Here is a 27,297-nt window from a genome sequence, read left to right as displayed (position 1 = left end):
GGGGGGGGCGGGTGGGGGGTGGGGGGGGGGGGGGGTGGGGGGGGCGGGGGGGGGGCGGGGAGGAGCTAGAGGCATCGACTTAAGAATGAAGCTTTTCAGAAAGGAACAGTTTCTTCACAGTGACCTCTGTCCCCAGGTGTAAACGTCTCTCAGCCAAAACATTGTCGTCACCCGGGTGGGCCACTGGCCACTGTGTTGTGCCTGTTTTCCAGAACAGCATGGCTTGAGCAGAACAAATAGCTGGAGAAATTCGGGCCTCGCAGCAGGAGACCCCACTTTTACAGTGATAGGCTTATGTGTACAGAAAATTGATCAATATTTCTAAGTATCTGCAAGATTATTATACCCCATGATAATGGGAAATGATTTAGATTCAAAAAGGAAACAAGTGTACATGCTCAGACTTGAGGACTGTCCCCAGAGCATATTACCACAATAATGATTACAGTTCATTAAGTATATCATATCAAGAATACTAATTTAAGCTCATTAAATTATATGACAGGGGAACATTACTATCTGAAGAAAAGACGGTACAAATACTGGACATAAGAAGTTATATGTGCACTTATTCCCTATGAAGTATTTTCCATACTAATTTTTGTAAGATTCATTTTATTTATTTTAGAGAGAGAGAGAGCACCGGGGGAGGGGGGCAGAGGGAGAGGATGAAGGAGAAAAGCAGACTCCCTACGGAGCACAGAGTCCAGTGGGGCTGGACCTCACAATCCTGAGATCACCACCTGAGCTGAAACCCAGAGTCTGATGCTTAACTGACTGAGCCACCCAGGCTCCCCCACCCTCCTCGTATTAATTTTTATGACAGCATCTGAGACTATTTCTTGGTCATAAGAGATTCTGAACCTCTGTATCAGTTAGAGTCCCCTGGGTAGCAAGTGAGAGAAAAATCGGATCCAAACACTGGCTTCAACAAAATACGAACTTACTGGATTACGTAACTGAACAGTCCAAGGATAAGACTTGGTGCTATGCTGCTATCTTGGCCTGAAGGCTGAAATGTATCACCCTGGGAACCTTTCTGTCTGTCTGTCTCTCTCTCTTTCTCTCAGCTCCATTCTGAAACTGGTTCCCACTCAAGATATCAAGATGGCTACAGCAACTCTGGGCCTCACTCTAAAGGTATAAATCTGGCAGGACAGAGAAAGAATCTGTCTCTCCCAGAAGTCCCAGCAAAAGTATTCGCACCGATGCCGAACCAGGCTTCTGTGAATCAGTCAGTCCGTCTGGCCAGGGGAATGCAACATTTGGACGCTCTGTGTCTGAGGCAGGGTAAAGCCCCAGCGGAAGCAGCCACACCGGGGAGGCAGGGGTTTCCACAGATGGGAGCTGGAGTGTGGTTCCCAGAAGGAGGGTGGCTACATGGTGAGCAGTGAAGGGAACAGCTGTCAGTAAGCAGCTGTGGCCTGAGATAATTAGTGTGCAGTGGAAATCCAATAGGAATGATGATCCACCACGAACAAGAAAGGCACCCTCAGAGAAAGAGGATAGGAAATAGATGTTTACACCCATCGTTGGACATTAATACTTCAAATTAAAGAGTCAAGGTTTCTGGACTTGATAGGCAATTTCAAAAAGAAAGAATAATGAATGTTTCTGGACTTGATGTGGCAATCTTAAAAAGAAAGAATAATTGCTTTATTCTTCAAAACTAAAAAAAAAAAAAAATCCTTCATCAAATAAGCTTTGAGAAGAAAATTTTATCCTGAGAATTACTGCAAATATAAGATTACTCTCATCTAAAAGCATGTCAGAAATAAAAGACAGTGCTGGGAATCAGCTGCTGTCAGTTTTAGACGGAATGTCTCCTTTGAACATGATTTATTCTTTACCATGTAAGGTTCTTCTATCATATGTAAACCGGAGGTGACTCGTACAACTCATGTCGTCGGAAGATAAGCTCTAGAGTGAGAAGTTTGGGTTAGAAGTGGAATGATTCTTAAAAACACTTTTACAGTCGGTTTCATCAAGCATTAACAGCAAGAAATTAAGTCCTAGAATTTTTCTAAGTCACTGCAGAGAATTAATAATTATCAGAGGAAGAAAAACATTTTACTAGTTTCTGTAGAGGCATTGTCCTGCCCTTGGCACGGGGCCCGGTGGATTTAGCGTGTGTAATTTCTCCAGAGCTCCTCTGGCAAGGGCTATTGGTAGCCTACCAAACAGATATTCCCGGCTTCTTTTTGGCTTTTTTTAAAAAAAAAGTACATAAGTAAAATAAAAGCCCTGTTTCACTTGGACAATGATGTGCCCAGCTTCAAGGTCTAAGTAAAGCGTACCATTCTCATTTCCCTTTTGTCGGTCCAGGGAGGGGCATGTGGTCAAGTTCTGGCCCAAGACGTCTGCTAGGAGCCTCAAGGTTTCTTCCTGCAGAGGAACACTGATGAAAAAGAGAAGCCCGCCTTGCTGTGGTCTCCTCCCTAACCTGCTTAGGACTCAACAAGCTGAGGGCGTAGTGTTTAGAGCAGCTGTGCCACCTGCTGGCCCGAAGGGGAAGGCCAAGCGACCAGCGAACTTGGACCCAGATGTCCAGCTGCTCAACGCCCCAGTCATCACCTGCTTCTGCATATTATGCGTCATGTGGTTTGAGCACTTTTAGTCGGATATTCTGTTGCTTTCAGGCAACGTCATTCGTACGTGATACAGATCCCCTCAAATTTCTGACTTGTGGCTGCCAGACTAAATACCACTCGGCTGAACCTGGAGGTTATGTATTTGCCTAACAAAGCCTAAAAGAGAGGACTGACTTTCAAGCAGTCCTTCTTGCTGAACAGCTATTTCTTAAACTGTCCTATTTGTTTAAATTTGATCTGGTGTTCCCGCCTCCCCGCAAAATAATCCAAGCCAGACTTCTCCCCCAACCCCACCCCATTTCCTTTGGAAAGCCATTAAAGACATGTATTGGTAAGATGACATTCCCTCGCAGCTGACACCTGTCCTCCTGTTTCAAACACGGCAATCAGCACAATTTGCAGAGAGGAGTTCTGAGCTCATGGTAAGGAAGAGCCTTCACTCAAAGCCAAAGCGAAGACACAACAGGCCGCTCCTGAGGGCGGTGGCAGATGGCAGACCTCACCCACAGAGGAGCTGAAGAATAAACAGAATGACAGGACTTTGTAAGGGAAATTTAAGTGTCAGATGGAATTAGACAAAATAATCTTCGAGGTTCCTCGGCTCTGAGATTCAAGGATTGTCTGTTCTTCAATCTTGAATCTTAAAACTGAAATAGACCGTTTCTTCTTTGACGCTGCAAAACTGTTTTTGTTACCATCTTCTCTCTGTAAATATCTGATAGATCCCTATTTCTTTTCTACTTTCTGACTGCCTATTCCTCATCCTTAATGTTATGTAACCCATACTCTATACCCCACCTTTGGATGAAAACTCTTCTTTTACTAATGACTGAAGATTTAAGCTAAATCCTACATTTTTCTTAATCTTAAAAAAAAAACTAGATAATTGGTTTATTTCTGCAAATGTTTCGAGAATCAACATGCATTTTTAGAATTCTCCTTCTTGTATACATGCCACAATGTCAGCATCTGGTGGAGTTGCTTGCTGTTGTGGGTGCCTTGTTCCTTGTTGTCTCTCTCTTTCTTGGTTCTCACGTCTGCCTTGCATGATTTTTCCCCCCAGCTTTACTGAGATTTTATTGAAATATATATGAGTTTAAGGTACAATGTGATGATTTGAAACATGTAAAGAATGCAAAATGATGACCACAATAAGGTTAGTTAACACCACCAAACCCTCACATAATTACATATTGTGTGTGTGGTGAGAATATGTAAGATCTACTCTTTTCACCTGTTAATTATAGTCACCACGCTATCCATTAGATCCCCAGAACTTACTCATCTTAGAGCTAAAAGTCTGTCCCCTTCTTAATCTTTGTACCGTCTGGAATGTCTGCTCTGTCTGAAACTGTTTCCCAACCCCTCTGTGACATTCCAGACACCTGAGGGTTGTTTGTCTCTTTTGTAGTCACTATCAAGACATAACTGAATCCCCTGGGGGACTTTAAAAAATTACACACATCCAAGTTCTAGTCCAAGATTCAGGGCGTCAAATAGGTGGTGCCTTTGTCCGAACATCGTATGTTTTTAGACGATACATTTCCCCTAATCCTTCTCTCATTTATTTTGGTTTGTAAGCCGGGGAGAGCTGAAGGATGGCTGTTAGAGTACCAGGTCCTGGTCAGCATTACACGGTTAAATTTAGATTTTAAATGGCTGAGAGAAAAGATTTGACATGCACTATGAAAAAGTGACCAAGGGGAACTTCTCAGAAAGGAAAACAAACAAACAAACAAAAAACACTAGCCGTGGGCGCCTGGGTGGCTCAGTGGGTTAAGCCGCTGCCTTCGGCTCAGGTCATGATCTCAGGGTCCTGGGATCGAGGCCCGCATCGGGCTCTCTGCTCAGCAGGGAGCCTGCTTCCCTCTCTCTCTCTCTGCCTGCCTCTCCATCTACTTGTGATTTCTCTCTGTCAAATAAATAAATAAAATCTTTAAAAAAAAAAAAAAAAAAAAACACTAGCCGTAAGGAAAAGAATGGTAAATTAAGCTATGTTAAAATTACGGACCTTTGCTTATCAAAAGACACAACCAAGAGAACGGAAAGGTAAGCCACAGAGTGGGGAATCATCTTGGCATCACATATTATTGAAAAGAGACAAGGAAGAGAGGGAGGCAGGGAGAAAAGGACTTCACCTCAAGAGTATAAAGAACTCTTACAAACCAGTAAGAAAAAATCTGGACAACCCAATGCGGATTCATGAAGAACTCTGGAAATTGCCCACAAGACAGCCAGCCTCAGACCCGGACGAGCTCTCCAGCTTGCAAGCCATCTTGCAAAAATGTCGGTGAAATAAACTTCGGTACTCCTCCTCTCGCCTTCGCGCCTGCCCTGAGCGCACCTCTATCCTGGCTCCTTGCCACGTGACTAGCAACGAGCCCATCAAGCACATCGTTTCGAGGTTGCAGAGGAGGAGAGTGCGAAAGAGAAAAGCTGTCCACGCGGACTTGTAACTGCAGCGGGTGTCAGTGGGGAAAAGATTTAATGACTGAGCTGAGGCCATTTAGTGACTTTTCATTTGGTGTGTAATTCTAGGTTGGCAACTGTTTACTTGAGAACATTAAAGATATCGTTCCTTAATCTTTGGCTTCTATAACCGCTGCTGAGAATTCAGCAGTCAGTCTAACCATTGCTTCTTTGAAGGTAAACTGTCCTTTTTCCCTCTGGCTTCTCTTAATAGTTTCTCATTGCCTTTGGTTTTCTTCACTTCCCTGTGCTGCGTCTGTGGCGGCTGGCTTCCTGTGATCCTCCTTGTGATTCACTAGGCTTCTGCGGGTTGATGTCTGGAGCTGAAAAATCCCAGCTATTTTTTCCTTAAATGTCGCTTCTACCCCGTTCTCTTTTCTTCTTTTAAGCTCTCCAACTGAATGCTCATTGTATTCTCTCTTTTTTCCCATTCTTTTTTTCTCTTTGTGCTACATTCTGAAAGGTTTCATAAGATCTTTGTCAGAATTCTTTCTTAATTATGTCTAATTTGTTCTAAAATGCATCCACTGATTTAATTTAGGCTACTCGATTTTTTTTTTTTACTATTTGATTCTTTTTCAAGTCTATGTCATTTTCTTATACACTAGAGTTTTCTGCTAAAATATTCATACTTCACTTGTATCTACTTGAACTTGGTAAGCATAATTGCTTTACAGTCTGTATTTGGAATCCCTGAAGGTCTAGTTCTGCAGTCTGATTTATTTTTCTTGTTCCTAGTGTTTTAGCATCTTGTACACCTGGTTATTTTTTCCTATGTCCTGAAAATTGAATTTTTAATTATTTGTAAAAATAATTTGAGACTTACTATGATGTTCTCTTTCTCCAAAGAGAATTTGTTTTTAAGATTTATTTCATTAAAAAAAAAAGATTTATTTCATTTTAGAGAAAGAGAGAGCATGAGCAGGAGGAGCAGAGGAAGAGAGAGAGAGAGAAAGAGAGAGGAAATCTCAAGCAGACTCTGTGGTGAACTGCAGAGCCTCATGCAGGTCTTAGTCTCATGACCCTGAGATCACAACCTGAGCTGAAACCAAGAGTCGGATGCTTACCCAACTGCACTCCCCAGATGCCCCATCCAAAGAAAATTTTTATTGCTTCTACCAGGCACTTGAAGACACCAACATTCCAATATTTCCCTAATCCAGTTTCAGGCTTGAGATTTCCCAGGCCACCCAGGTGACTCGAAGACAGAACGCAGTACAAGCAAGGGCTGGTCAACTTCCAGGTCACTCATTTCTAGAGTCCGTCAGTCTTCACTCAGGGTCCAGGGCACTTACCCGTGGTGGGCCCCAGGTCCCGACTTTCGTGTCCCTAGCCCTAATGGGTCTGTCAAACCTCCCAGCCACCTGAGATCACCACACATCCTCAGGACAAAATGGCACCAGTACCGCACTCATCTTTATGGATTTTCACGTTCCCCAGGAACTTACCCTGGTAATTCTTCACTATTTGTTAGTTTGCTATTTCTGGACAGGTGATTTTTATATTTTGCTCAGCATTTTAGTTGTCTTCAATGGGAGGATTTTTCTAAATCACTTCACTTATCATTCCTGGAAGGAGAAGACTAACCTTAACTTTTCATCTCCTACTTAGTATCCTGTGACTTTTTGAGGAAGTACAGACATATTGGAGACAATGAAACTTGGGCCTTTGGTATTGCCCTCTCCATGAATTTGTTGTGTGGTTCACCTAACATTTGACTCTAAGTTTTGTGGAAACAAATTAAAATTAACACACATGCCCAAGGGCACCTGGGTGGCTCAGTTGGTTAAGCAACTGCCTTCAGCTCAGGTCATGATCCCGGAGTCCCAGGATCGAGTCCCACATCAGGGTCCCAGCCCCGCAGGGAGTTTGCTTCTCCCTCTGACCTTCTCCTGTCTCATGTTCTCTCTCTCTCAAATAAATAAATAAATAAATAAACACCCCCCCAAAAAAAAGGGAAAAAAATCTATTTTAACACACATGCTCAAATTCATTATGGAAATTTAAGGAAAATGCAAGGGAATTAAAAAATATATATATCACTGAGACCTGAAAGAACTTTTGTGTTATTCTCCAAAATGGCTTAGTCTGTGCTGGTAAACACAGCAAACTGACAACTTTATAAACTAAACCAAAAAGTTTTGGGTTACCTAATTATTCAGACTTAATCCAGACCTTAAAGAGGATTACATTTGATCCTGTTTTGTACTAGTCACAGGTGACATATTTTTCTATTGGGCTTTCTTCTAGATCCTGAAATGATCTGTGAAGAAATAAGAATCCCCTTGCTGTCAAATGTTTTTGATAAGAGATGTTTTACTCACACAAACATGGAGCTTTCAAATCTGTATGAATGCCAAAGATTATAAATTACATTCTGGGTAATTGTGGAAAGTTTAAAACATGTGAGATGGTATTGTTAATGTGTTAGCTGCAATAGACTGAGTTATGCTGCAGGATTAACTGATCCCCAACCTCCACTGGTGAAACCCATGAAAGTTGACATTTCACTCGTGCAAAGTTGGCTGCAGATACGGGGGCTCTTCCCGGTACCTCCCTCCCAAGCACGTCTGACATCCAGGCTGTTCCATCTTGTGGCTACACTGTTCCCAGGTCTAGCCTCTGCTGTTGTGGCGGCGGGAAAAGAGAGAAGCATCAAGAACTAAAAAGTGCTCTTCTCTTTATTCTTTGTCCCAGAAGTGACACATGTCACTTCCACTCACAGCTCGCTTGTCATAACTCATCACATAGACCCATCTAACTGCAAGGGAGCTGGGAAATGTAAGGGAGCACATGGATATTCAGTGACTAATAAATTATAATAAATTACATCACTTTAAATATGATTGAACTTAAAATGAACTCCTTGAAATAGTTCCAAGGAAGAATTATTCCTGAAACAATAGGAAATCCATGGTGTGATTTCCAGTATTTAAAGAAGCAGATTCTCGGCTGTCTCCCCCCCACTACAATGGTTACTTTTTTCAGAGGTTCTGACAGCTTTAAACATAAAACACAACATAGAGCTTCCTTAATTCTTGGATACTTGCCTTATATTTAAAGAGAAGGAATTGGACTGATTGATCTCTAACATCACTTAAGAGCCTTGAAAACACTGTTTATTTTTTTATTCTAACTTGGAATAATTTTTTTTCAGAATTCTGTTGTGCTTTTTTGTTTTTGTTGTTTAACCTAAAACTTTAACTATGCACCAGAAGTTCCAGCCCCTTGGGGGAAAGATAATTTTTTTTTTTTTTTTTTTGATAAGTGAACTGAAGCTTCAGGAAAATCTTATGCATCTGGTTTTTGTCACACGAGATTTTTATCCAAGGACCTTTTTTTTTTTTTTTTTTTTTTTTAATGAAAGCATTTCGTTAGGCAGTGTAGTTAAAAAATGGAAACACCATTCCTCAGGCGCAATGGCAAGGTGGGGAAATCAGATTATTAAAAAAAAATTAACATGACCTCCTGTCATTAAAACTTCGCTCTCCGTATAAAACCTAGCACATCTGAGTTTTAGTAAGAGAATTCTGTAGTAAGAGAATTAGGCTAAATTTGTTTTGCTAATAATGTTTCCTGTATTCTGTTTATTGGTAAGAGACTGAGAGGCTATTGGTAAAAGTCTCCGGACTTGGGGTTGCAAAATCAGATCCTACAGGGTTTGAAGAGGTCGACGAAGCAGATTCGCGGTGTGAGGACAGTCTAGAACAGAGCGAGCTTGTTGAAAGCAGGGATCCAGTATCAGGGTGTTGTTGTTAGCAAGAATCTGGGACCAGTGTTGCCAGATCTTCCAAATTAGAACTGAAAGAAAGAGAGGAGTTAAGATGGTAAAGAGGCTGCGGGCTTAGAACGGAAGAGGGGAGGGATGTTTGCGGGAGGAGAGAGGCTACACCTTTCTTCCGACTCTTGGCTTCCCTCTCTCACTCAAGCCATTTCTTCCTTACGCAAGATTAAAGAGAGAAAAACCAGGAAAGCAAAGTCTGTGGGATACAAGAAAGTAAAATTTAAGACGGCAACACAGCTCTCAGAAGTCAAGGCCTGAAAACAAAAAAGGGGCAAGGATTAACAAGCCCGGGAATAGTCAGAGTAGTTACAAACAGCTACTGGGCACTTACCACGCACCAGGTACTATTCTAAGAAAGTTACATGTGTTTATCCATTGAATCCCCAGAACCACTGTGTAGTAAAGAATTTATCCTGAGAGAGAGGTCTGGCCTTTGTCTAGCTCTAGGAGGTTACCTCCATCCTCTTGGGATATTCCAAGTGACAGGGGATGTCTTTGTGGCTCATGGTGGGCCCCTGGGACCACACCTGAGACTTACACTAACAAGGTGACCCATGGTGGGCCCATAGGTCGTCTACACGAAGCAGATGATTCAAGGTGGGGGCTGGCCATGGTCAACCATGAGATTAGAAGGGTGGGGCTTTGGCCCACATGATACCCTCTTGACTTCCAAGGAGGGGAGAGGGATTGAGTTCTACCACATGGGTAATTCAATCAATCATACCTGTGTTGTGAAGCCCCAGTCAAAATTCTGGACACCGAAGCTGCGAGAAGCTTCTCTGGTTGACAATACTCTGTCACACTTCAGTGCTGGGAAGATAACACATCCTGAGGACGATGGAAGCTTTGCTTAAGCTTCCCACACTTAGTTCCATCTGTACCTCCCTTTGGCTGGGTCTAATTTGTATCCCTTGCCAAAAATAAATGTGACTATGAGTTTAATAGCTTTCAGAGAGTTCTTGGGAATCTTTCTAACAAATTATCAAACCTCAGGCTAGTCATGAGTACCTCTGAATTTATATCCCGCTGATGTGAAGTGAGGGTGGCCCTGGGAGCCTCCAGACTTTATGCTTGTGTCTAACTGAGGGCAGGCTTTCAGGGACGGTGCCCTCTGGGTGCTTTGCTAAACTCCTCTGCATGCACTCAAGCGATTGTTATGATGACAGAATAACACAGAGAGTGTAAGGAATCTGCCTGAGATCACACAGGACATAAGAGGAAAAGCCTGGGTGGCTCAGTGGGTTAAAGCTTCTGCCTTTGGTTCAGGTCATGACTCCCAGAGTTCTGGGAAAGAGCCCCATATCAGGCTCTTTGCTCAGCAGGGAGCCTGCTTCCTTCTGTCTCTCTGCCTACTTGTGATCTCTGTCTGTCAAATAAATAAATAAAATCTTTAAAAAAAAAAAAAAAAAGAGGAAAAGCCTGGATTCAAACATGGGCATTGCAACCACCACCTTATATTCTGCTCCATTACCTCAAACTCAATGGAGAGAATATCTAATAGCAACTTGGAAAAGGTTTGCTTAGACCTATTTTCAAATGCACTGTGATACACGGTTAAGAATCTGTATTTTATAGAACTGCTCATTATACACACATACACACACCCGAAACAAAATGTGACACCCTCAGATGTCTTCCAAACTCAGTTATTTGTGTTTTCTAAATGCTAGAAACCTACCAAATTGATTTCCTATCCAGTTAAGAATTTTGCATCAGCAAAATTTAGAAACGCTGGTTTGGAAAGTGGTTTTAAAATAGTACTTTCCAATTCTGGTTTTAAATTGGGATAACCTGGGGAATTTTTCAAGAAAAATGTAAAACCCAGGCTCCACACCTAGAGATTTTAATTCAGTTAGTTAAGGATGGAGGTAGGGCATCAACATTTTGTGTTTTTTGAAGTCTCTGGGTACTTGCGATGTACAGCAGGGACTTGAGAACGGCTGTTCAAAAATAGCACCTACTGTGCGATTTCAAGCAGATGTTTTAAGGAATCAATATGTTCTTTTATTTTAAAAGGAAAATGGGTGGCTGACTGTGGTGACCTGGATCCCTTGCAGCTCCCTTTCATGGCTATGGCACCTATGATAGTTTTATACCTAGACTGCAGAAGCAACCGTTAGACTGGGCGCCTGGGTGGCTCAGTGGATTAAGCGACTGCCTTCAGCTCAGTTCATGATCCCAGAGTCCTGGGATCAAGTCCCGCATCAGGCTCCCTGCTCCATGGGGAGTCTGCTTCTCCCTCTGACCTTCTCCCCTCTCATGCTGTTTCTCTCTCTCTCTCTCTCAAATAAATAAATAAAATCTTTAAAGAAAAAAAAAGGGGGGGTGCCTGGGTGGCTCAGTGGGTTAAAGCCTCTGCCTTCAGCTCAGGTCATGATTCCAGGGTCCTGGGATCAAGCCCAGCATCGGGCTCTCTGCTCAGCAGGGAGCCTGCTTCCCTTCCTCTCTCTCTGCCTGCCTCTCTGCCTACTTGTGATCTCTGTCTCTCAAATGAATAAAAATCTTTAAAAAAAAAAAAAAGAAGCAACAGAGCAATTAAAAAATAAATATGAGAAGGAACTCTGTAACTCTGAAGACATGTAGTGACACATTGGGGACTTTTCACTTCAAAGTGATTTTATTCATTATTAAGAGAAAAACTATTCTTTTATATTATATAATTATATACTATAATTATATACATAATCTTTATATATAATTGTGCATAATCATGTCTTATATAAATATAGAATATGTATTTTAAAACATGTATTAATACAACAGATATTAATAATACACAAATAGATAATAGAAACATTACTATATAATGCCAAATTATTTTCTGTCTCAATTTACACTTCCACTAGCAAAGTATTAGAGTTTGCGTTGTTCCGAGCTTTGCCCACACCCAATACCGGACATTAATTTATGCCAGCTTCATGGATATAAATTTGTACCTGAATGTATCATTTCCTTGAAAATAATTAATTTGAGCATTTTTCCATCTGTTTATTGTCTAATTGGGTTTTCTCTTCTGTGAAGTTCCTGTTCTGGTCTTTTGCCCATTTTGGTAACTTCTTACATGACAGCCTATCAAATCCTCTGAAACCAAAATATGCCACGGTGAGATGACCTTCAACCAGAAATCCTTCCGAAGTGTGTTTTATGAAATTCCTTAAAGTTTTTAGATGATCATTCTATAAACACTGAACTTCTAAATTTAAGTCAGGCTATTAAAAATCATCCAAGGGACACCTGGCTAGTGGTTGTTGGAGTGTGTGACTCAGGGTTGTAAGTTTGAGCCCCACATTGGGCACAGAGATTACTTAAAAATAAAAAAATAAAAAAATAAAAACAAAAAAAGAAGGAAAGAAAGAAAGAAAGAAAATGATCCAAACTACCCACATATCAGCAGGGCTTTCTGCTTTTTTCCATCCCAAATCTCCCTTCTGACTGGGCCACATTTTTCTGGGAAGATCTCCTAGTGGGATCACATGCAAGGCCCTGTGTTTACTGCAGGACAGAAACCTAGAGAGAGAAGAAAACCTTCCGACAGAACCAAATATTGTGGAGGAAAATAGATGAGGATATGATCGGAAAGCCGCCCGTCAGATGGAGTTTTCTTTATGCATCTGCTTTCTTGACAGAGGATGAAGGTAAAGGTACACAGACGAGTAGCACAATGAAACACCAATGTCCAAATGCAAACAACAGGGACTTCAGGGGTATCGCTAAAACATTAAGAAGGGAAGACTCGCCCTGCTGGGTCACCTCCACAATAAGCGAATCCCAGTAATCGGGTCTGTAATGATAGAACGGCTGGACTCCGTCCTGAGTTGAGATGCGGCTCCATCCTTTACAACCATTCCCTTGTGTAAATCTCAATCCTTCAGCCTGCTAACCCTCCAATTCTCTCACCCAGCAAACCCCAACCCTACTGGTATTCTTTAAATAAAATTTGTCATTCCCCAAAAATGTTCTAATTCAGTGTATTCTAAGGAGCTTTTTATAACTTGATCATTTCCCCCATTTCTTCAAATTCCTTATAAGTTTTAAATTTAGTCTTTTTATACAGTCTCGTGTGTGTGTGTGATAATCTGTTTCAGTGAAGAAGCACACTGTAGGGAAATACTTTGAAACACACTATCAGTGCTTCTACATCAATGTGGTTCTCGTTCAAAGTCCTCTGTCACATTAGTTTTTAAAGGCTCATCAATGTAAAAGGAGGTGATTTACTTGATTATTTCTGAACTTACCTTATGAACTGCTTGTTGATTCTATTTCACTATAAAAAGATAAATACTTCTATCAGAAAGGATGAATACCCAACTTTTGTAGCAACATGGACTGGACTGGAAGAGATTATGCTGAGTGAAATAAGTCAAGCAGAGAGAGTCAGTTATCATATGGTTTCACTTATTTGTGGAGCATAACAAATAGCATGGAGGACAAGGGGAGATGGAGAGGAGAAGGGAGTTGAGGGAAATTGGAAGGGGAGGTGAACCATGAGAGACTATGGACTCTGAAAAACAACCTGACGGTTTTGAAGGGGCGGGGGGTGGGAGGTCGGGGTACCAGGTGGTGGGTATTAGGGAGGGCACGGATTGCATGGAGCACTGGGGTGGTGCAAAAACAATGAATACTGTTATGCTGAAAAGAAATAAAAAAAAAAAAAAGGACAAATACTTCTGTTTTCATTGTTTTAGGGAAAAACAGCTCCAGATCGGAGCCTGCTATTCTTTCTGTTCTGGGGAGAACTGTCCAGAGAAAGCAGTTGTGCATGCTCAGATAAGGGGAGACTGGAGCCTGATGAGCCAGTTCAGGTGGAGAGAGCACCTGTCTGCCAATGGCAATGACCTTGAAATCTGGTGGAAAATCTAATTTTGCTGAATCAGAGAACCTCTCTAAAACAGGAGAATGTGATGTTCCCAGCCACACACACACACACATGCACACAAAACCTGCTCTGCCTGGTTTTCCAGTGTCCTGGGAACCGCAGTCCTCCTCTCTCCCACTTTACCCAGGGAAACTTCTAAACACAATGGACACCTTGGGCTTATCTAGGCTAGACTAATGTAATTACACTGCTTTTTGAAATAAAGATAAAAATCAATAGTTCAGTTAAGTTTCAAAGGGAGTAAGTACGTCTTTAAGCCCTAAAGAAAGCAAGAAAAAGAGGCACCTGGGTGGCTCAATCGGTTAAACGTCTGCCTTCCACTCAGATCATGATCCTGGGGTTTGGGGATGGAGACTAAAGTCAGGGTCCCTGCTCAGTGAGGAGTCTGCTTCTCCCTCTCCCTCTGCCCCTCACTCTGCTCATTCTTTCTCACAAATAAATAAATACAATTTTAAAAAGAAAAAAAGGAAGGCAAGAAGAAAATCTTAAGGAGGCTAGGTCAGAGAAGAATCGGGAATTCCTAAAACGCAAGGGGAATCTGCCTCCGATCCCAGAACAAATGATAAGCTGGAGCCCTTCTACCTGTGCCATTCTGATACTAGATCAGAGCCACAAACTCAGTGAAATCAGGAATTCTTTTTAGTGGACATGTGTTTATTGTCCCAACCTGTTATTTTGAAAAATGTCAAGCTTACTGCAAGTGACAAGAATAGAACAAAAAATATGCCATTCGCGATTCATCTAGAATCACTAAGAGTTGACATTTTGTCATGTTTGCTTGATCCAACTTTCTCCATACACTTTCTTTCTCTCCTTTTTTCCTTTTTCTTTCCTTCCTTCACCCCACTGGATCATTTACTTTAGTTAGTTACAGACTGCCATGACACTTCACCCCGAAATCTCTCAGATGGTTCTTCATTTCTTTTTACTTTTTTTACATTTTAAAAAACATTTTATTTATTTAAGTAATCTCTTCCCCCAAAGTGGAGCTTGAACTCATGACCCCAAGTTCAGAGTCCGATGCTCTTCCAACTGAGCCAGCCAGACACCCCTCACAGATGTTTCTTCTGAGACCAAGGACAAACTCCTACAGGCACTATACAATTATCACATTGAGGAAACTCAACACATATTAACACTAATATACACAGCCCATATTCAATTTCCCTAATTATTCAATAATGCGTATCATAGCTGTTGTTTCTTTCAATGCATGATCTAGTAAAGCATGATAAATTCAAGATTTTTTTAAAACAAAGAAATAATGACAAAGAAAAAGAATTTAACTCCTGAGGTCATCCTGGAAGCAATGAAACATTTCTACTTGCAAACAAAATTAACACTGATGACTATGAAATACATTTGGTCTAAAAAACATTGATAAGATGTAATAACCACACTCACCTAGAATACGGTCCTGAAAAATTTACTACTGGGTGGCACTAAAACATTTAATTTTAATAAGAATCTACTGTTTGCCTTATTCTTTTTCTGTAGAGACTGAACAGAGTATCTTATATACCATTTTTACAATTTTTTAAAGTCAGTGAGAAAAGTGAAGCGATATAGAAGTCCTGTTTGATGAAGGAAATGGTAGTGTAAAAATATACAAAAACAACCCCCAAAAAAGCCAACTTCTTAGAAGTGACACTAGAAGTGGATCTTTAACAAATTCCATGTTATTCTCCTTGGCGGTGATGATGTATAAATGAGCTCTTTCTAATCACATGAAGTGATCACAAGTAGTGGGTCATAGTCTGCAAGTCCCAAAAGGTATCAACAATTTTGGAGATGAAAGTATGAGGGGAAAAAAGAACAATCAGTATGACCTATGAAACTGTGTTTATCAAAGAAAGAGAACAAAAATAAAAATTGGAGTTATTTATTAAGTTAAATTTACAAAACAGATGATGTAGCATTCAATATTCTCTGTGAAAATGAACCAGCTTTAAAAAAAAAAAAAGATTTTATTTATTTATTTATTTATTTTAGAGAGAGGGAAAGCATGCAAGCAGGGGGAGGGGCAAAGGGAGAGGGAGAGAGAGAATCCCAAGCAGACTCTGAGCTGAGCCCCACATGGGGCTCTATCCTACTATCCTGAGATCATGATTTGAGCCAAAATCAAGAGTTGGATGCTTGGGGCTCCTGGGTGGCTCTGTCAGTGAAGCTCCAGCTGAGGTCATGATCTCAGGATCTTGAGATCAAGCCCCAAGTAGGGCTCAGTACTCAGTGGAGGGTCTGTCTCCCTCTCTCCCTCTCCCCCTCCTCCCACTCATGCATACTCTCTCTCTAAAATAAAATAAATACAACCTTTTTTCAAAAAAAAGAAAAAGAACACTTAACTGATTGAACACCCAGGTGCTCCAAAAATGAACTGGCTTTAAATATAGAGCGCATATTAATGAATTTAATAGGAATAAGTAAACATGAAAATGCTAATTCCCTAAAAGCTGGATCAGATAGGGGCGCCTGAGTGGCTCAATGGGTTAAAGCCTCTGCCTTCGGCTCCGGTCATGATCTCAGGGTCCTGAGATGGAGCCCCACATCGGCGGAGTGGGGGGTGTCTCCACTCAGCAGGGAGCCTGCTTCCTCCTCTCTCTCTGCCTGCCTCTCTGCCTACTTGTGATCTCTATCTGTCAAATAAATAAATAAAATCTTTAAAAAAAATTTTTTAAAAAGGTGGATCAGATATAATTATTACCAGACAAAATAAACTTTAAGGCAAAATCACTACTAAAAATAAAGAGGGTAACTTCATAATGATAAAAGATTTTATTCACCAGGGAGATAGAACAATTTTAAACTTATATGCACTTTATAACATAACCCAGAAGTATATAAAACAAAACAAGTTGAGACAAGAAGGAGACAACACAGAAATCATTGTGATGGATTTTAATGTACTTCTTTCATTAACTCCAGTAAATTATAGATCTAACTGTGAAGGCAAAACAATAATGTTTTTAGAAGGTAATTTAAGATAATAATTTCACGTGCTTGAGATAGAAATCAATTTCTTTAAAAAGGTGCAAGTATTTTTTTAAAAGATGTATATATTTCCTACCAGGACATAGAAACAGCCCACTGACCGTAAATGGGAAAAATTTAGATAAATTTGACTAAATTAAAATGAAGAACTTTTGTTCATCAAAGCACATCACAAAAGGTTGAGAAAAAAAAAAAGCTATAAAATAGGAAAAGATATTTGCAATACAGACAACTAACAAAAGGTTTATACTGATAACCTACAGAGAATGCCTATGAAGTCAAAAAGAAAAAGTTGAGGACCTAATAGGAAAATGTGCTCAAACACTGGACAGGCCTCTTTACAAAAAAGGAAATGTAAATGGTTAACAAACATATGAAGAGATGTTAAAATTGATTAGTAATCAGGGAAAGATAAATTAAAACCACCATGAGATACCATTACACAGCCCCAGATTGCCAAAACTTTAAAATCCTAAAAATGTCAAATGCTGGTGAACATATGGACAACAGGGTGTTTATATTACCAAATTTTAAGACACATCCCCCTAGGGATCCAGATATTCTACTCCATATTATATATCCTGGAGAAAGAAAGTCACATGCATGAGAACCAAAACATATATATGCCCAAGAACATGTATAGTAACATTGCTTGTGATATCAACAGGAATGACCCAAATATCCATCAACTGAATGGATAAATTAAGTGTGGTATAAGTATACAATATATATTATTCAGAAAGTAAAAAAGAAGTAACAAGCAATATATGATATAATCAATTCTATATACTTATATATGTATTATATATTCTATACATTATATAACTTAAACTTTTATTTATATTAAATTTTATATAATTTTCAATAGCTACACATTTATATACATATAACACATTTATAAATATATAAAATTAAATAGAAAATAGAGGCATATCAAAGCTAAAACTTTAGTCTTTGAAAAGACAAACCTCTTTAAAGATCAATCAAGGCAAAAAAAGGAAGATACAAATAATATTGAAAATAAATACACATGATATAACCATGATGCTAAAGAGCCTTTAAGATAGGAAGATATTTTTGAACAACTTTTTTTTAATATTTTATTTATTTATTTGAGAGAGCATGAGCTGGAGGTCGGGGGAGCAGAAGGAGAGGGAGCAGACTCCCCACTGAGTAGGGAGCCAGACACAGGACTCAGTCTCAGGATCCTGGGATCATGACCTGAGCTGAAAGCAGATGCTTAACTGACTGAGCCATCCAGGCTTCCCTGAACAACTTTTTAAAAGAAATAGTTTGAGCAACTTTTTGCCAAAGAATTTGAAAGTAGAAAAATATAGCTTACTTAAAGTGGTGCAGGAAAAAAACAGAAAACATGCAGGCCTTTAAAATAATTAGAGAAATTGAATCAGCTTCAATTACTCCCATAAAAGAAAACAATAGACTCAGACAATTTTAGTAGTAAGTTCTCTCAAGAACTTACTAGAAGCAAATAATTTCAGCCTTATACAAACTATCTCAGAGACTAAAAAAAGAGAAACCCAACTCACTTTATGAGGCTGATTTTATTTCAACATCAGAAACCTAATGAGATTACATGATCGGAAAATTACAAACTAAATTCATTCAGACATCAATGCAAATCCTCAGCAAGACACTAGGAAAAGGAATCTAGCAATATATGAAATGATGATACACCACGTCGAAGCTGAGGTTAACACAAGAATGCAAGATGAGTGTATCAGTTACCTACGCTACATTAAAAACAAAGCACCAAAACCAAAATGACAACACTCTGAAACAGCAGCTTGCAAAAGTTTATTATTTCTCACAATGCTATGGGTTGGCTGGGCCAACGTTTGGCCTGGTTACTTTCATGGAGGCAAGTCAGATGGGAGTTCAGTTGGGAATGGATGGCCCAAGCTGACCTTACTCATGTATCTGGGACCTCATCTGCCATGTCTGGAAAGGCTGGGATTCTGGACCTCTCTCCATGAGGGCTATCCTGGGCTTTTCCACATTGAGAGAAGTGCTTTAAGGGGGAGAGAGCAAAGGAACAAAATCCCTTGAGGCCAGGAGTCAGAAATCACTGTACTTGGGTCGAGCCCCGCATCGGGCTTCCTGTTCAGCAGGGAGCCTGCTTCCCCCTCTCCCTCTGCCTGCCACTCTGCCTACTTGTGATTTCTCTCTCTGTCAAATAAATAAATAAAATCTCCCCCCCCCAAAATCAATTGCCTTTATATTCACCAGTAATAGTAATGAGAAAATGTAAAGATATTATTTTTGTGAGTATCAAAAACTAACAAGTTTCTGTTTCTGGTAAAAGAGAGTAAGAACTATTCCATCCTCTCTCACACTGAATACAGCTATGACACCTGGACAGAACTCAAGCAGCAGCTCTTTGATGAGTCTGAGCATAAATAGGACAAGATTCCCACCATCACCAGCCAGCAAGCAAATGCAAGCCAAAAGCACAATGAAATGCCACGTCATACCCACAAGAATGCCAGTAATCAAAAAAGGCACTAACAAGTGTCAGCAAGTATGTGGGGAAATTAGGACCCACATGGAATGCTGGTAGAAATGTTAAAGAGCACAGCCATATATTGAAGAGAAACCCAAGAGAACTGAAACTTGTCCACACAAAAACTTGTACAAAAATGTTTGTAGCAGAGTCAATCATGATAGACAGAAGTGGAAACAACCCCAATATCCATCAACTAATGAATGGGTAAACAAAATGTGGTATGTCCACACAACAGAATATTATTGGGCCATAAAAAGGAATGAAGAATGGAGTCGTGCTAGAACATGGGTGGACCTTGAAAACATTATGCCAAGTAAAAACGAAACAAAACTAAACAGACAGGAAAGGCACATGTTGTATGATTTCAAAATCTGTGTTAGGGTTTCCCAGAGAGGAAACATGACTGTGTGGACTGGCGAGTTCAAAATCGATCAGCAGGCTGGACGTTCAGGGAAGAGTTGGTGTTGCAGGCTTGAGTCTCTCTTTTTCCGGGGACCTCTGGCTTTTTCTTCTTAAGGCATTTGAATGATTGGATTAGTGACTTCTAATGCGTATGGGTTTCCTTTCTAGGCTGGTAAAAATATTCTGGACTAAGTGATATACACAAAAAGTCACAGAATCACACACTTTTTAAAAAAGATTTATTTATTTATCTTAGAGAGAGAGAGCACGTGCACATGAGTGGGGCGAGGGACAGAGGGAGAGAATCTTGAGGCAGACTCCCTGCTGAGCATGGAACCCTACACAGGGCTGGATCTCATGATCCATGAGATCACAACCTGAGCTGAAACCAGGAGTCCTCTGCTTCACTAACTGAGCCACCCAGACACCCTGAAACTGTACACATTAAAGGGATGAATTTTATAGTATGTGAGTTATAGCTCAGTAAAGGTGATGCTAAAAAATTCTCGCAGTTTTTATGAATACAGACAAGCTGATTCTAAAATTTTTTAGAAAGGAAAAGGAACGCAAATGGCTAAAAAATTTGAAAGAGAAGAACAAAGAATCACACTATCCAATCTCAAGATTTTCTATAAACCTGCAGTAACCAATAGAGGATAAACTGTAGTCCATAAAGGCTGAACCCTAAGTCCTAGGAGATTTTTCATAAAAGGAAAAGTTTTCTTAAAGCTAAATATTTTTATTTATTTATTCCATTATTAACATATTTCCCCATTTAAAAAAAATAGAATTTGAGGCACCTTACCAAAATATAGTATTGAGTGAACGAATAAAAGACAAGTGAAAACATAAGAGTAAAACAAAGGCACAAAAGTCACTTAAAAATAATACACAGGATCGAGGAGGAGTAGCAGACTGAGATGACATCAGGTCTCAGGAGTTCAGTTAGATAGTTATCAAACCATTCTGAACACCTACAAAGGCACCAGGAGATCGAAGAGAAGAAGAGCAGCAATTCTAAGAACAACAGAAAATCGACCACTTTCTGGAAGGTAGGTCATGCGGAGAAGTGAATCTGAAGCCACGGAAAGATAGACTGCGGAGGGAGGGGCGGGGTCCCAGAAAGCAGTAAAGCAGCAGAGCACAAAATCAGAACTTTCAGAAGTCTGCTCCACTGAGGGACATCGCTCCAGAGGCTAAGCAGGGGTGGAGCCCTCGCGAGGACAGTGTGGTCTCGGGTACCGTGGGGTCACGGAAAGACTGGGGTGTCTGAGGGTGGCAGAGTTCCCAGGTATTGGAATGGGGAAGCCAACAGCAGAGACGGAGCTGAGGAGTGAGCTCTCAGCTCAGGGTTACCTTAAACTGTGATCCGAGGCACAGTCGGGCCACTGTTCTTCGAGAAGTGACCGCACAAGTGGCAGATCCAGGGAGACTCACCTTTCTCCTCTGGAGAAGCATGTTGCAGGAATCTGCTGGGTTTGGAGACTCCAGATGGGGTTGTGTGTCAGAGACAGGAATGCTCAGTCACAGGCCAGGTGATCCCAGAGCACAGCCGGAGACCAGGGAGACGGGGGGATTGAGCGCTTTTCTTCAAGAGCACACTGAGGAGCAGGCCCTGAGCTCTCGGCTCCTCCAGGCCAGAGACTGGGAGGCCGCCATTTTCATTCCCATCCTCCAGAGCTCTAAGGAAAGTGTTCAGGGGACAAAAGCTCCCCAGCAAATCGGGGCAGATTACTTAGCCCGGCCTCTGGCAAGGGCAGCGCAGTTCCACCTCAGGCAAAGCCATTTGAGAATCACTGCAACAGGCCCCTCCCACAGAGGATCAGCAAGAACATTCAGCCAAGACCAAGCTCACTGATCAAGGAGAACAGCGGAACTTCAGAGCTAGGGGAAAGCAGTGCATGGAATTCATGGAGTTCTCCCCATGATCCTTTAGTCTTACAAAGTTAAATTAATTTTTTAATTTTATTTTTTTCTTATTCTATTTTTTTCAACTTCTCTTCTTTCCTTTTTTAACGTTTTTTTAACTAGTTTATCTTAACAATAATTTTCTTTAAAAAATCTTTTTAACCTTCATTATTATAGTCATATTTTATCCTTCATTGTATTTAACCTTACTTTTTGTGTGTATATATATATGTGTGTGTATACACACACACACACACATATATATGGCGCTTTTTTTTTTTCTAAATAATTTGGGGATACAATTTCTTCTAATAGATCAAAATATACCCTAAATCTAGCACAGGGCTTTGTTCTAGTCTTTAGCCTGAGCACATTCTTTCCACTTTTTTCTTTCTTTTTCCAATCAACTTATCTTATTAATTCCTTTTTTAGAATTTTAAAAATTTTCATCTTTACAGTCATATTCCATCCCTTCATCATGTTTACCCTTACTTTTGTATATACATAAGTTTTTCTTCCTTTAAAATTTTGAGAGGTAGTTTCTTCTAAGAGACCAAAATTACACCCAAAATCAAGTGGTTGGCTCTGTTCTATTCACCAGTCATATATATATATATATATATATATATATATATATATATATATATATGTATGAATGACACACACACATATGTATTTTTTTTTCTTTCTACACCTTTCTTCTATCCCCAATTTGGGGTCTCTTTTGACTTGGTTAGCATTCATTTTTCTGGGGTCTTTGCCACACTTTTAGTATTTTATTCTGTCATTCATATATTCCCATCTGGATAAAATGACAAGGCAGAAAAAGAAAAACTCACCACAAAAAAAAAGAACAAGAGGCAGTACCAAAGGCTAGGGACCTAATCAATATAGACATCGGTAATATGTCAGATCTAGAGCTCAGAATGACGATTCACAAGGTGCTAGCTGGGCTCAAAAAAGGCGTGGAGGATATTAAAGAAACCTGTCTGGAGAAATAAAATCACTTTCTGGAGAAATAAAAGAACTAAAATCTAACCAAACTGAAATCAAAAAAGCTATTAATGAGGTCCAATCAAAAATGGAAGCTCTTACTGCTAGAATAAATGAGACAGAAGAGAGAATTAGTGATATAGAAGACCAAATGACCAAGAATAAAGAAGCTGAGCAAAAGAGAGACAAACAACTACTGGACCACAAGGGATATTCAAGAGATAAGTGATACCATAAGATGAAACATTATTAGAATAATTGGGATTCGAGAAGAAGAAAGAGAGAAGGGGGCAGAAGGTATATTGGAGGGAATTATTTTGAGAATTTCCCTAATATGGTAAAGGGAACAAGCATCAAAATCCAGGAGGCACAGAGAATCCCCCTCAAAATCAATAAAAATAGGTCCACACCCAGACATCTAATAGTAAAATTTACAAGTCTTAGTGACAAAGAGAAAATCCTGAAAGCAGCTCAGGACAAGAAGTCTGTAACATACAATTGTAAAAATATTAGATTGGCAGCAGACTTATTCATAGAGAACTGGCAGGCCAGAAAGAACTGGCATGATATATCCAGAGCACTAAATGAGAAAAATATGCAGCCACGGACACTATATCCAGCTAGGCTATCATTGAAAATAGAAGGAGAGATAAAAAGCTTCCAGGACAAACAAAAACTAAAAGAATTTGAAAACACCAAACCAGCTCTACAGGAAATATTGAAAGGGGTCCTCTAAGCAAAGAGAGAGCCTTAAAGTAGTAGGTCAAAAAGCAACAGAGACAATATACAGTAAAAGTCACCTTACAGGCAATATAATGGTACTAAATTCATATCTTTAAATAGTTACCCTGAATGTAAATGGGCTAAATGCCCCAATCAAAAATACACAGGGTATCAGAATGGATAAAAAACCAAAACTCATCAATATGCTGCAAGAAACTCATTTTAGACCCAAAGACACCTCCAGATTTAAAGTGAGGGAGGTGGAAAACAATTTACCATGCTAATGACATCAAACAAAAGCTGGGATCACAATCCTTACATCAGATAAATTAGATTTTAAACCCAAGACTATACTAAGAGATGAGAAAGGACACTATATCATACTCAAAGGGTCTGTCCAAAAAGATCTAACAATCTTAAATACCTATGCCCCTATCATGGGAGCAGCCAACTATATAAACCAATTAATAAAAAAAAAAATCAAAGAAACACATCGACAATGATACAGTAATAGTAGGGGACTTTAACACCCCCTCACTGAAATGGACAGATCATCCAAGCAAAAGATCAGCAAAGAAATAAAAGGCCTAAAATGACACACTGGACCAGATGGACATCACAGATATATTCAGAACATTCTATCCCAAAGCAACAGAATATACATTCTTCTCTACTGCACATGAAATGTTCTCCAGAACAGATCACATCCTGCGTCACAAATCAAGTCTCAACCCATAGCAAAAGATTGGGATCATTCCATGCATATTTTCAAACCAAAATGCTCTGAACCTAGAACTCAATCACAAGAGAAAAGTTGGAAAGAACTCAAATACACGGAGGCTAAAGAGCATCCTACTAAAGAATGAGTGGGTCAACCAGGAAAGTAAAGAAAAATTGAAAAAATTCATGGAAACAAATGATAATGAAAACACAACTGTTCAACATATGTGGGACACAGCAAGGCAGTCCTGAGAAGAAAGTTTATGATGATACAAGCCTTTTTCAAGAAACAAGAAAGTTCTCAAGTATGCAACTTAACCCTACACCTAAAAGAGCTGGAGAAAGAACAGCAAAGAAAGCCTAAATCCAGCAGGAGAAGAGAAATCAGAGCAGAGCAGAAATCAATGAAACAGAAACCAAAAGAACAGTAGAACAAGTCAACAAAACTAGGAGCTGGTTCCTTAAAAGAGTTTATAAGATTGATAAACTCCTGGCCAGACTTATCAAAAAGAAAAGAGAAAGGACCCAAATTAATAAAATCATTAATGAAAGAGGAGAGATCACAACCAACACCAAAGAAATACAAACAATTATAAGAATATATTATGAGCAACTATACACCAGCAAATTTGATAATCTGGAAGAAATGGATGCATTCCTAGAGACATAATAAACTACCAAAACTGAACCAGGAATAAATAGAAAACCTGAGTAGACCCATAACCAGTAAGGAGATTGAAGCAGTCATCAAAAATCTCCCAACAAACAAGAGTCCAGGGCCAGACGGCTTCCCAGGGGAATTCTACCAAACATTTAAAGATGAATTAATACCTATTCTCCTGAAACAGTTCCAAAAAATTGAAATGGAAGAAAAACTTCCAAAATCATTTTTATGAGGCCAGCATTACCTTGATCCCAAAACCAGACAGAGACCCCATCAAAAAAGAGAATTACAGACCAGTATCCTTGACGAACACAGATGTGAAAATTCTCAGCAAAATACTAGCCAATAGGATACAGCAGTACATTGAAAGGATCATTTACCACAACCAAGTGAGATTTATGCCTGGGCTGCAAAGTTGGTTCAACATCCGCAAATCAATCAATGTGTTACAATACATTAATAAAAGAAAGAACAAGAACCATATGATACTCTCAATAGACACTGAAAAAGTGTTTGGCAAAATACAGCATCTTTTTGATCAAAACCTTCACAGGGATAGAGGGTACATACCTCGATATCAACAAAGGCATCTATGAAAACCCACAGCGAATATCATTCTCAATGGGGAAAAACTGAGAGCTTTTCTGCTAAGGTCAGGAACACGGCAGGGACGTCCGCTATCATCACTGCTATTCAACATAGTACTAGAAGTCCTAACCTTAGCAGTCAGACAACAAAAATAAATTAAAGGCATATGAATCAGCAAAGAAGTCAAACACACTCTTTCCAGATGATATGATACTTTATGTGGAAAACCCAAAAGACTCCACTCCAAAACTGCTAGAACTCATATAGGAATTCAGTTAAGTGTCAGGATATAAAATCAATGCATAGAAATCAGTTGCATTTCTATGCACCAACAACAAGACAGAAGAAAGAGAAATTAAGGAGTCAATCCCATTTACAGTTGCACCCAAACCATAAGATACCTAGGAATAAACCTAACCAAAGAGGCACAGAATCTGTATACTATAAAGTACTCATGAAAGAAATTGAGGAAGACACAAAGAAATGGAAAAACATCCCATGCTCATGGGTTGGAAGAACAAATATTGTGAAAATGTCTATGCTACCTAAAGCAATCTACACAGTTAATGCAATCCCTATTAAAATACCATCATTTTTTTTTCAGAGATGGAACAAACAATCCTACAATTTATATGGAATGAGAAAAGACCCCAAATAGCCAGAGGAATATTAAAAAAGAAAGCCAAAGTTGGTGGTATCACAATTCCAGACTTCAAGCTCAATTACAAAGCTGTAATCATCAAGACTGTATGGCACTGGCACAAAAACAGACACATAGGTCAATGGAACAGAATAGGGAGCCCAGGAATAGACCCTCAACTCTATGGTTAACTAATCTTCAACAAAGCAGGAAAGAATGTCTAACAGAAAAAAGACAGTCTCTTCAACAAATGTTTTTGGGAAAATTGGATAGCCACATGCAGAAAAATGAAACTGGGCCATTTCCTTATAACATACACAAAAATAGACTCAAAATAGATGAAAGACCTCAATATGAGACCAGAATCCATCAAAATCTTTGAGGAGAACACAGGCAGCAACCTCTTCGCCCTCAGCCACAGAAACTTCTTCCTAGAAACATTGCCAAAGGCAAGGGAAGCAAGGGCAAAAATGAACTATTGGGACTTCATCAAGATCAAAAGCTTTTGCACAGCAAAGGAAACAGACAAAAAAAACAAAGACAACTGACAGAATGGGAGAATATATTCACAAACGACATATCAGAGAAAGGGCTAGTATCCAAAATCTATAAAGAACTAATCGAACTCAACACCCAAAGAACAAAGAATCTAATCAATAAATGGGCAGAAGACATGAACAGACATTTCTGCAAAGAATACATCCAAATGGCCAATAGATACATGAAAAAGTGCTCAACATCATTCAGCATCAGTGAAATACAAATCAAAACCACAATGAGGTACCACCTCACACCAGTCAGAATGGCTAAAATTAACAAGTCAGGAAACAACAGATGTTGAAGAGGATGTGGAGAAAGGGGAACCCTCCTACACTGTTGGTAGGAATGCAAGCTGGCGCAGCCACTCTGGAAAACAGCATGGACATTCCTCAAAAAATTGAAAACAGAGATACCCTATGATCCAGCAATCGCACTACTGGGTGTTTACCCTCAAGATACAAATGTAGAGATCTGAAGGGGCACGTGCACCTGAATGTTTATAGCAGCAATGTCCACAATAGCCAAACTATGGAAAGAACCTAGATGTCCATCAACAGATGAATGGATAAAGAAGAGGTGGTATATATACACAATGGAATACTATGCAGCCATCAAAAGAAATGAAATCTTGCCATTTGGGATGACATGGATGGAACTAGAGGGTATTATGTTTAGTGAAATAAGTCAATCAGAGAAAGATAACTATCATATTATCCCCCTGATATGAGGAAGTGATGCTGCAACATGGGGGCTTAAGGGGGTAGGAGAAGAATAAATGAAACAAGATGGGATTGGGAGGGAGACAAACCATAAGTGACTCTTAATCTCACAAAACAAACCGAGGGTTGCTGGGGGAAGGGGAGTTGAGAGAGGGTGGTGTGATTATG

This window comes from Mustela nigripes, chromosome 7 (assembly GCF_022355385.1).
Source record: "Mustela nigripes isolate SB6536 chromosome 7, MUSNIG.SB6536, whole genome shotgun sequence".
NCBI classification, from domain to species: Eukaryota; Metazoa; Chordata; class Mammalia; order Carnivora; family Mustelidae; genus Mustela; species Mustela nigripes.
Note: the sequence above shows the minus strand (reverse complement) of the source record.